The 9210-nt window shown below is 42.4% G+C and overlaps 1 long non-coding RNA gene across 1 annotated transcript; it reads left to right on the top strand.

Moving 5' to 3' along the window:
- The first annotated feature begins 3112 nt into the window (after positions 1-3112).
- Positions 3113-7572, top strand: LOC120608293 (uncharacterized). Its single transcript, XR_005654369.1, has 3 exons — positions 3113-3205; positions 6472-6584; positions 7359-7572. It is a non-coding gene; the product is annotated as an uncharacterized LOC120608293 (long non-coding RNA).
- Positions 7573-9210: the final 1638 nt, after the last annotated feature.

Here is a 9210-nt window from a genome sequence, read left to right as displayed (position 1 = left end):
TTTACTATGTAAAGAGATGCAAAAACTTTTCTGGGGCAAGAAGGGTATCTGTTTTTGTAGAAACAAGGCAGCTACAAAAGGGAGGGGGCGGATTCTCAGGACAGGGAATCCCTGTCATACCTGCCACCTTCCAGCTGAAGCAGTGAGTGAACTGGGGCTGCTAAGAGAACTCCCCATCTTTTATGAGACCCCAGGGACAGGGTCCAGGCTCAAGCACCAGGAACTGTACCAGAGGCAGCAGTGATAAATAAAATATTACACTGTAATTTTTTTATTTGAAACAATTATAAATGTATTCTTTAAATATATATACATATAGATAGATAGATAGATAGATAGATAGATAGATAGATAGATAGATAGATATAGATAGATAGATATAATCTCTTCAGGATTGCCAAATGTCATTTGATAGGACTGTCATCGTTCTTAGGTTTTGTCTTTTTAATTTAATAATATTATAATATTCATATGTTTATGAAATGATGTTGATAGAAGATACTATTTGTAAAATAGTATTCTTATTGGGCAGAATTAAAAGCTGCCAACCATTTGTCAGTGTCCCTCTTATATGGGGAGACACTTAAACTCTGGGAGCCACTGATTAAACCCACATGGAAACACCCTTTCTGTGATGCAGGGGTTTATACAAACTAGCCACATTGAAAGCCAATGTAGTGGCCAGTCCCTGAGAGCATAGGCCAGCCCTCTGTGGTGGTTCCAGAGGCAAAGATTTCTCATAGAATATTATTCTGGGGTGAACTGGCTAATCCTTAACCCCTCATGCCCAGTGCCTGTTCTCGGGCTCTTTACCTGTCCATCAGGATTTCTCTGGGATGGCCTTAAGCTTTCCAAGCTAGTCTAAATGCTTTACTATACCTGCCCCTTCCTCAGCACCTATATGTGAGGGAGAATAGAGCCTTCTCATGTTCTCAGTCAATCCCCCCATCTCCCAATACCCCTTCAGGGGACCTCACTTTGGAAAAGAGCCTCCCTTAATAGTAAAGGCTGTGTTTGTTGTTGTTGTTATTGTTTTAACTCCTTTGAGGTCAAAACTTCACTCTATTGTGAAAAGTTTTTGCAAATTATGCATTTCACTCCATTCCTCAACACCGTTCTTCCAATCATAAAGTACTAAGGTTTATCTGCATAAAAATGAAGCCCATTTATAATTTTAAACTGCTAGAAACTAAAGGTACCATTAATAACAAATAAGGAACATGATTTTGGACATAAGAGAAAATGATAGTGGCTAAGCTGAGAATGCTCTCACAAAAAGAGCAAGGCCAGGTAATTTTTTAAAGAGATTGAGACAAGCACTAAAAAATGAGGTCAATCACATTAAAGGAGAATGCCTGTTTTCTGGGATCTGAGGAGATAAATTAAATGGGGACAACTTTTAAAACTGAATAAGATGGGGTTAGGTGGGGAGCATCTTTCTGCCCCTATCACACACACAGATTTCAGCATAGAAGGTCAGAGACATTGTTCTTCAAATTGTTAGGCAAATTGTCCCTCTTGAAAAGTACTTGTTTTCCAATAAATAACTTCACGGTATATCTCTAGTCCAGGGGCCAATGTGGCCAGGGGAGCATTGGGCAGAGGAGTCAGGAGACGCAACTGGCTTGGCCGTTATAGAACTGAGATTCCAGATGTAAGAGTTTGCTAGCACTGCTGTAACCGAGTGCCACAAACACGCATTTGCTCACCGTTCTGGAGGCTAGCAGTCTGAAGTCAAAAGATTGGCAGGGCTGTTCCTTCTGAGGGCTGTGAGGAAGGACATATTCCCGGCCTCTCTCCTGACCTTGTAGATGGCTGTCTTCCTGTTCACATAGCATTCTCCCTATACGCTTGTCTCTGTGTCCAAATTTCTCCTTGTAAGGACATCAATCCTATTGGATTAGGACCCACCCCAATGACCTCACTTTAATTTATACCTCTGTAAAGACCCTAGTTCCAAATAAGGCTACATTCTGAGACCCTGGGTATTAGGACTTCAATAAATGAATTTGGGGGAGACACAATTCAACCCATAACAGCGGGCAACCTCTCTGGTTTATTTCTCTTCTTTAGAGGAGAACGTTGGCCTTCGTGTTCCTTAAGGGCTCTTTCAATCTCAGCTCTCCAAGATTCTTTCAGCCCTTTTAACACTGCCAAGCCTGGCCCCCCTATTCACAGGACTATAAATATAAGAATTTTCCTGACCCAGGCCTGCCAGCCCGTCCTGGAGGGCGGGAAATGAGTGGGGAAATGCTGGAAGGGTGGAGTTTTTCTTTAACCTTTGGTCATTTTCATGAGTTCTGTAATCAGACAAACATTTAGAATGTGGTGAACTGGGGTTCCTGACATCCTAAGGCAAACAAGCAAACTTGATGGCATTTGTTCTTTTCCAAATCCTGAGGTTTTATGTGTTCCAACGATAGATGACAAAATAGTTCCAGGGGAGCTGCAGTGTTTTGTTCTCCCTGCCAATTCATTAGCAACAGAACGGTTGCCGGGCTGTACTCCAGCTAGGCTGACATCAGTTCCCCAGTAAAAGAAGGACAGAACTGGAGCTGGGTCTGTGCAGCCAACAGGGATCAGGAGGGCTCAGCTGTACTGACACGTTGGCAAAAAAAAAAAAAAAAAAAAAAAAAGGGGGTGCGATAGGGGGAGAAAAGGGAAGAGAGTTGGAAAAGTTCGTAGAGATGAAGAGGTCACCCAGCTTCTTCGAGAGACTCAGGAAAGTAGGAAGGTAGTGGGGAGCTAGGCATGGTGATAACACATACTGGGATCCGGCCAGCATAGTCTTCAGTGAGTATTTAGAAAAATTGGGGTTTGCTTGACCTATAAGTAAAAGCCATCAGTTTTAGAAACGTAAGCTAAGAACATGTGTGCAAAAAGAAACCTATATAAGGAAGCCGGGCTGGGCTGTAGTTATGGAACAGCCCACATCCTTTCTTTGTGCCTTTTTTATTCATCTCTAAATGAGGGGATGGTAATACAATTGCACTCTTCTCAACTTAAAAATACTTTTCTTCTGAATCACCTGACAAGTCTTTTTTCCCCCTGCACAGTGCTTATATCCATTAAGAGATCTTCCAGAGCCACTTTGTCGGTTTGGCAGCTCTCGCTGGAAGCGTCCGGCACTCCAGACATTGAACGAGGTCACTGACCCCCCACTCTCCTCCTTGTCTTAGTAAAGTGCCAAATCTTTACGTTTAAGGTATGTTTTATTAGGAGCTCCCTGGGCTTTCTTTCCATAGCACTTCTCCATTCTCACTTCTGGACTTTCCTCCCAGCTTTTTACGATGTTAGAGAGCTTTGGATGCCACTTCATGGCTTTTGAAAAGCCTGAGTATTATATGAGTGTGTCTACATCTTACCTTCTTTTTCAGCCACATGCAGCAGGGCAGGGGAGAAAGAAAAATCATCCTTGTAGCACCACTCCCAGCTGATGGGCAGGCACATCCCTTGCTACAAAGTAGCTGAACAAAGGGTCTCTGCACACAGAAAACCAGGACAACAATGAGTTTATCACAAAAGAAAAATCTGGAGTTAGGTGAATTGAGGATGAATTATAATACATTAAACAACTTACTATGGTTCAACCCCATTTCCCGACTGGGTTTTCTTTGACTTATGTATCTCAAAATGATCCATTTTACCATCTTTCCACTTCTATACCCTTGGATACTGACTCTCAGATACTAAACCTGGTCCTCCTTCTTTAGAAATCGTCCACTTATTTATTCGTCCATTCATTCATTCAACAGCAAGGACAGAGTGTCTCCCATCCACTAAACATGGTGCTTGGGGATGCACAGAATAATAGGAAAGGTTTCCTGTCTCAGAGGAACTCCTAGTCCAAGGTCTCCTCCAGACCATGAGGGCTCTGGATTTGGGTTTTGACTTTGACTTTGACTCTTTGAACTTATAGTACCCTTGCTTTCTTTCCAAAGAGGAAGTTGGCTTCCTTGCTAAAGCAGAGCATGGATATCTGCCAAATTCCTGTCCTTAACCAGATATCCAGTCCCAACTTCTCCTGCTTCTTCCTGTCTCTATTTAAAGTCCAGCAGGACAGTTCTTTTGCCTGGAGTTTCCACTCAAATTCAGAAGCTCTGTCCATATACTGAAGGTTATAAACTAGAGCCTTTGGGCCTACAGAGCCTCTTAGATGTTGCTTCTGGGGAGTCTCAACCTTGTTTGTTCCCTCTTGGGTCCACCCTTAGCCTGACCGCCACTGGACTATGACAGAATTCTAAGAGTCCAGCATATCTGAGAGCTAATCTGTAACAAAAGAAAGTGAAGTCAAAGGGGAACGTCTAGGTATTTCCCTTCTGAACCAATCCAGTCTAACCGAGTTGTCAGAGTGGTATCTGATGGCAGTAACTCTGCCAGGCCTCTGGGAGCCCAGGTCTGATAGGCACAAGCTTCTCGGCCACCTCCGCTGCTTTGTCTTCTGGTAGGGCTGGGGGGAGGTGGTTACGGGGTAGTGATGCACAGAGAGGTCAAATGGGCACTGGGCACAGCCTATATCTGCTGAAAATACTCACCCTGAATCCAATCATGAGGAGAAAATCAGACATCCAGTTCATGGACATTCTACAAAACAACTGTCCTGAACTCTTCAAAAAGGTTAATGCCAAGAAAGATTGTCTAAAAAGCAAGGGAGTTGTTCTAGATTAAAGAAAACTTAAGAACATGACAGTTAAATGCAATGCATGATCCTGGTTCAGGTCCCGAATTGAAAAAAATATGGCCATAAAGGACATTATTGGGACCAGTATGGCTGTGTGTGTGTGTGTGTATGTGTGTGTGTTTGTGTGTAGAAAGAGAAAGAAAGAAAAACAAATGGGGCAAAACGCCAGCAATTTGTGAATCTAAGTGAAGGATATATGGCTATTCATTGTACTGTTTCTTCGACTTTGCTATTGGGTTGAAATTTTTCAAAATAATAAGTTTAGAACTCCAATGTAGTTCAGGTTAATAGACAGAGAGAAGGAGAGATGGCATGAGGAGACTGGCAGGAGCCAGGAGGGCATGACATCCCAGTGAAAAGGCAGGAACCAGGCCAAGTTCTAGGAAGGCACGCTGGCCACAAACACAAAGAACCTGCAGCTTAGTGAGCACCTGGCTGCCTCAGGTCAGCCTCATCATCTGGAGAGCAGATGTGGAAGCAAGAGGCAAATGCAGATCCACTAACAAGCAAAGAACTCCCAATAGTGCCACGTGTGGACTCCGGAGGCTCAGAACTGGGAAATATTGAATAATCCAGTGCTTGGCCATTATTCCAGAGGCCAGACAGACTGAAGCCAGCAGGAACTAACACGTCTGCTTAATGCCCAAGGAACTCAAATGGTGGGGGTAGGGGCTCATCAGGAGGCATTGACCTAATTGGATTTTATTTGCTCTCAACTGGTTAAATTTAGCGTTGTCAGATTAAGTTACTAATTACTCCCACAGATGTGATCCTAATTTCTCCTCTCTTCCATCTTTTGTGTCTTCTGTTCTCTATTTGTAATTCTTTCTGGCGGTCCCTGTTCATCTCCTGGTTTTATGCCATTGTGATGTGTGGAAAACATTAGAAGACCTCTCTAAAGTGTCTTAAAATGCCTGAGTACAAAGATGCAAAACAAAACAAAACAACAACAAAAAAAACCACAACGACTCTCAAAGCTGGTTTCGGACTCAATAGTGTGACACTTCGTTTCCAAAGTTCAGGTTGCTGAGTGCTAAAGTGACCCAACCTCCACACCCTCTGGCTTTGTCATCTTTTGGCATTTCCATAACATTTCTGGCCCTTATAGGAATTTCTGATTTCTCCTTCCCGACTATCTTTTAATTTCAGCTCTCCTGAGCAGAGCTTTTCAAATTTTAGACAGGACTAGCAAGCAGTTCAGCCTTCTCCTCTCCAGGGTCTTCCCCTGTACATGGAGATGTACAGGGAGGGAGGTCAGCCAGGGGTTGGTACAGCCAAGGGCTCTGCTCAGTTTCCACCACGCACCTCAGTAACAAAGCAGCCGTGACAAGCATTGCCAGGAGCATGTGCTGGGAGCCAGGAGTAGATGAATTCCCGGTGTGAGTTAGGAAAACAGTAACCGGGTTTGCTACAGCTGTGATTCACATGCAGGATTCAGCCTGGAGAAGTCTCCTCCTGAGAAACCATAACATTTGCAGAAGTGGATTCAAGCAAATCCCAGTGATTTTCAATCTCAATCTCTTTCTTTCGCACGTTCTCTCCCTCTCTCAGGCTCTCTCTCTCTCTCTTTTCCCTTTCGCTGAGCAACAAATCCTTATGTTTGAATATAAATTTTAGAAAAGAACGAATTTACAAAAGAGATCAAAACTCAGCCTGTTTGATTTTTTGAGGGCGCTGTGAACCTACGTGGCCCCTCCCCAGTCATCCCAGGATACTTTCAGGGTATCATCAGAACCCCACCAAATCTAGGGTATGAAAACCATTGCTTGTTCTGTCTTCCCCACACACAGAGGGAATATGGGGTCTTCTCTGGTCATGCTTTCTCAGATTCTCTTCAAACAACACCTCTCCACCGCTCCCCAAGCTGTTTTCATGCTTCAACACATACCAAGAACTTTATCAGGTAAGATCTGTTCTGTTTCTTTCTTGAAAGTCTGGAAAGTGTCTTTTGATGGACACTGAGTCTAATCATAACTGGTGCTATCTTCAAAAAAGATCACTGGCCTGAACTTAATGTATTTCATCCTACTAGGAAAATAAGGTGTGATCACATGCTTTCAGTTCCATGAGGTCGAAAAGGTCCTGCTCACAGATTTTTCCTTCGCCTCCCTCATGGGATGGGAGAGCCCTAGGGTGTGACTCGTCTCCCAGGTTCTGTCATGCTGACTTTTTGTTAACTCAACATCTTTGATCCAATTGAACTTGCTTCATCTTTTTATTATTATTATTATTATTACACACTATGTCAGCCGCTTACTTTTCCTGCCATTGACTGCTAGTCACATTTTCATCTGTAACCTCAAACGTCATACGGGATGGAAAACTATGAGAAAGTTCACCTCTGAAGCCATGGAAAGTTCCCAAATGTGAGAACAACATGGCAACCTATGGTGGGAAAGGCCACTAAACAACTTTATTACATCAGCTATCACAATAGCAAAGACTCTTGGGGTGGAAAATTTATTTTATATGACTACCAATCATCCCAAAAGAACGTGTTTTTAGTCATTCATTTCAAATTTGTTTGGCTCGTTCCTCAGCTACTTAGTTATTTTTCATTTTATTTCGTTAGAGATTAGATTGTATTTCCCTAGCCCATATCAGCCAGAATGCTGTACACTCTTAATAAACAAACAGTGATGATCCATGTGTCCCCTGCTCTTATCCTCACCTCTAGTTCCCATCAATATCCCTTCTGGGAGTTCCCAAAGAGCATCTCACCTGAGTTCATCAAAAAGTTCAGGACCACCATGGGCTGCCACCCCTGTCTTCTTCTGCCTCTCCCTCTTCAGTGATGTCAACTGCCCTGGCCTTCACTACTTATGCAGCTGGATGAAGATGTCTCAAGGCTTCCTCCAGTGTTCCCAGTCAACCACCCCCTACAGGTCCATTGCCACTGTCACCACCCCTGATACACAGGGACCTTCAGTGTACCAATGTAGAGATGAATATTCTGAAGGTTATAAAGTTTGGTGGCAAAATGGGAGAAAGTCTCTTTTGTGTAATATATCTGCGTGAGCAGATTACTGAAGCAGAACTACCTTATATCCAACATCTTAGGGTTTTTAATGAGAATAATTGTTTCTCATTGGAGGTGCTATAACAGAAATTCCATGAACTAGGTGGCTTATTAACAACAGAAATTTATATGTCACAGTTCCGAAGGCTGAAGTCCAAGGTCTGGGTGCCAGCGTGTTTCTGGGGAAGGCCCTCCTCTGGATTTCAGACTGTTGATTTCTTGCTGTGTACTCACAGGGAAGAAGGGTCTAGGGAACTCTTTAGGGTCTCTTTTATAATTGCATTAATCCCATTCATGAGGGCTCAATCCTTATGACCCAATTCACTCCGAAAGGCCCCAGGTTCTAATACCATCACATTGGCCATTAGGATTTTAATGTATGAATTTTAGCAGGACACAAACATTCAAACCATTGAAATAATGCTTTCAGATTTTCTGCATAAGCCTTTCTCTTCTGGGACTCAGTCCTGGGTACATAGAAGTAAGACTAGGATTTGGGGAGTCCTGCACATTTCAGAATTATGCCTTCTACCAGAAGCTTTAACAAGCTTTTCTGTTTCAGTCTCTCTTCCCTTAAATGAGTTTTCTCTCCTAAGGTCATTCTCCCTCTTAAAAATCAGTTTTTGGCAGCTCAGCCCACCAAACAGGCCCAGACACGTCTGAACTCCAGCAGGGGATGGCTTAGGCTTAAGCTAAGGCCAGTGCTACATAGCTTTCTAGTTTAAATTTACTGCAGGCTCTTTACCCAATATGCATGCCTTTATTTCAACAGATAACTTTGGTTACATCAATCATTCATTTCTAAGTTAGTCATTTTCTTTTCTTTGGCCTTGTCCTTATGAGCTCTTCGATGTCAAATGGCAGATTAGTGAGGTTATTATTGATCATTTGATTCATGTGCATTAATCACATGAGTATGAAGTGTATCATTCCTATTTCTCCATGTCAGCATCCTGTTTGTATAAAATAAATTTAATCAAATGAATCTTTACTTGGATATGGAGTAATTGAAACCCTCATATGTTGGGAATGTAAAATGGTGCAGCCCCTTCTGAAAGTAGTTTGGCAGTTCCCGAAAAAAGTTAAACATAGAATTACAATATGACCTAGCAGTTCCACTCCCAGGTATATATCTATGAGAACTGAAAACATATGTTCACATAAAAATTGTACACTGGTACTCATAATAGCATTGTTCATCATAGCCCCAAAGTAGAAACAACCCAAATGTCCATCAGCTGATGAATGGATAAACAAAATGTGATGTATGCATGCAATGGAATATTATTCGGTCATATAAAGGAATGATGTACTGATACATACTACAATTGGGATGAACCTTGAAAACATCATGCTAGGTAAAATGAGCCAAACCAAAAAAAAAAAAATCACATATTGTATGATTTCATGTACATGAAATGTTTGGAATGGGCAAATTTATAGAGACAGAAAACAGATTAGTGATTGCCAGGGACTTGAAAAAGGGAATGGGGAGTGAATACTAATGGAT

Source organism: Pteropus medius, unplaced genomic scaffold (genome assembly GCF_902729225.1).
Source record: "Pteropus medius unplaced genomic scaffold, Ma_sr-lr_union100, whole genome shotgun sequence".
Lineage (NCBI taxonomy): Eukaryota > Metazoa > Chordata > Mammalia > Chiroptera > Pteropodidae > Pteropus > Pteropus medius.
This window is presented reverse-complemented; position numbering and strand designations above follow the sequence as displayed.